Consider the following 2,426-nt stretch of genomic DNA (forward strand, 5'->3'; position numbering starts at 1 on the left):
AAAAAGAGAGACCTCTGGGGGCAAATTGGAACTGGGATGGAAGGTAGGAGAGGGATCCTGGAAGCAGCAAGGTCAACTCAGAGGCACAGCACACCCCAGGAGAGAGTAGGGGACGGTGCCTGGACCAAGGCAGAACCAGAGGAGGCTGGAGCGGGCAGCAGCACTGGCTTCTCCCCACCTGCCCTCCTCCTGCTCTGTTACTTATCACTCTCACCACTTGGATGGACCGACGAGACGGTTCCTTTAGAGAAAGCCCCAAACGCTCCAAGTGACCCCAGAGCTGTCTAGGAAATGGGGTGATCTCCGAAAAGAAGGGGCTTCCATGGTGTCCTCCAGCCCCACAGAACCCCCACCCCCACCCCAGGAGCAAGGACCACAGTTTCCTGGGGATCCTGCCAGGACCTCGTCGTGATCCTTGCACTTTATCAGGGACAAAACAGAGCAGCCTGGTGGCTTGAAGCCCAGGTCCTCTCAGCCAGGCAAGTGGGCACAAGGCTGGGCAGAGGGGGGAGGGGCCCGGGAAAAGGAGCTCAGCAGGGTGACGCTCACAGCACCCATGAGCTGGGCTTTCTGTCTTGTCTTTACAGGGAGGGAGCCTCTGTTGCCTGCTTTAGGCTGGCGGGGTCACAGAGGCCAAGGGACTGGCTGATCAGAGAAAGAAGGACAGTCAAAGACTTCCAGAGGGAGCAGGTGCTGGGGCGATGGGAGCGAGGGACCCTCACAGGCACAGGACCAGCTGGTTGAACCTCCTCCTGGCCAGGAGGTTGCAGTGGCAACCTAGACCGCCCACGGTGCGGGGCCAGGGATCCAGCCTGCATCCTGGCCCTGCAGAGGCGCTGCCGATTGAATCCCTTGAGCCACTGCGGAAACTCCCCTTTCTGGGTCTACTTTCTGTCTCCCATTCATTTCTTGGACTGTTACAATCGTCTCTGATTCTCAGAGTACTGAGAACAATCACACCCCTCGGTCTATCAGGTTAGGCTGTGCAAAGGACGCTCAAGGGGACTAAAGCCCGCTCTCCTCATCTTATTCCTCAGGTAGATATTATTACTCCATCTGTGCAGATAGACGCCGATGTTCAGGGAGATGCAGGTCTGGCCCCTCCATCAGCAGACACGAGACTGAATTCTGGAAGGCAAACTCCAGCCCTGGTCCCATCCAGCCTCCTGGAACCCAATCTGAAAGGTCACCAGCGAGTGCAGTCGCCCCTTCTCAGGCCTCTGAGAGGCAGGTGGCCGGCCGAGCCCCTTGCCTCTAGCCATGTCCCTTGGCTCTTTGACAACACGCAGTCCCGACTCTCCTGCTGGACCACCTCTCCTGTTACCACCTCCATTTATTTCTCTTCCTCTTCCTTCTCCGTGAGTGTTATTGGCCCCTTGACTCAGTAGTTTCTCCTTCCGGAACCACATCTAGGCTGACTCTGCTTCTCGAATCTCCATCCACCCACCTCCAATCACGCAAACCTAACTGTCCCACTGGCACCTCAAGCTCAGTGTCACCTCCCTGGGTCAAGGGACATTGCTCATCAGATGTGTTCTCTGGGCATCTTCAGATCTAACGTTCACAATTTCTGGTATCCAACTGAATTTGTCATCGTCTCTTCCAAAAGCCCTTTATTTCTTTCCTTCCCCCCTCCCTCCCTCCTTTCTTTCTTTCTTTTTTTTTTTTTGGTCTTTTTGCTATTTCTTTGGGCCGCTTCCGTGGCATATGGAGATTCCCAGGCTAGGGGTCTAATCGGAGCTGTAGCCACCTGCCTACGCCAGAGCCACAGCAACGCAGGGATCCGAGCCGAATCTGCAACCTACACCACAGCTCACGGCAACGCCGGATCGTTAACCCACTGAGCAAGGGCAGGGACCGAACCCGCAACCTCATGGTTCTTAGTCGGATTCGTTAACCACTGCGCCACGAAGGGAACTCCTCTTTCTTTTTCTTTCTTTCTTCTTTCTTTCTTTCTTTCTTTCTTTCTTTCTTTCTTTCTTTCTTTCTTTCTTTCTTTCTTTCTTCCTTCCTCTTCCTTCCTCCTTCCTTTCCTTTCTCCTTCTTTCTTTCTTTCTTCCTTCCTTCTTCCTTTCTTTCCTTCCTTCCTTTCCTTTCTCTCTTTCTTTCTTTCTTTCTCCTTTCTTCCTTTTTCTATCTTTCTCTCTCTCTTTCTTTTCTTTCTTTCTTTCCTTCCTCTTCTTCTTTTTAAAAAAAACTTTTCCTCTGTTTTCTTTTCAAGGCCACACCTATAGCATATGGAAGTTCCGGGCTAGGAGTCGAATCAGAGCCGCAGCTGAGGCTTACATCACAGGCTCAGCTACACTGGACCGAGCCGAGTCTGTGACCTACCCCGCAGCTTGTGACAGCACCAGATCCTTAACCCACTGAACGAAGCCAAGGATCAAACTCGAATCCTCAGAGAGACAGCATTGGGTACTTAACCT

Source organism: Phacochoerus africanus, chromosome 4, assembly GCF_016906955.1.
Source record: "Phacochoerus africanus isolate WHEZ1 chromosome 4, ROS_Pafr_v1, whole genome shotgun sequence".
NCBI lineage: Eukaryota > Metazoa > Chordata > Mammalia > Artiodactyla > Suidae > Phacochoerus > Phacochoerus africanus.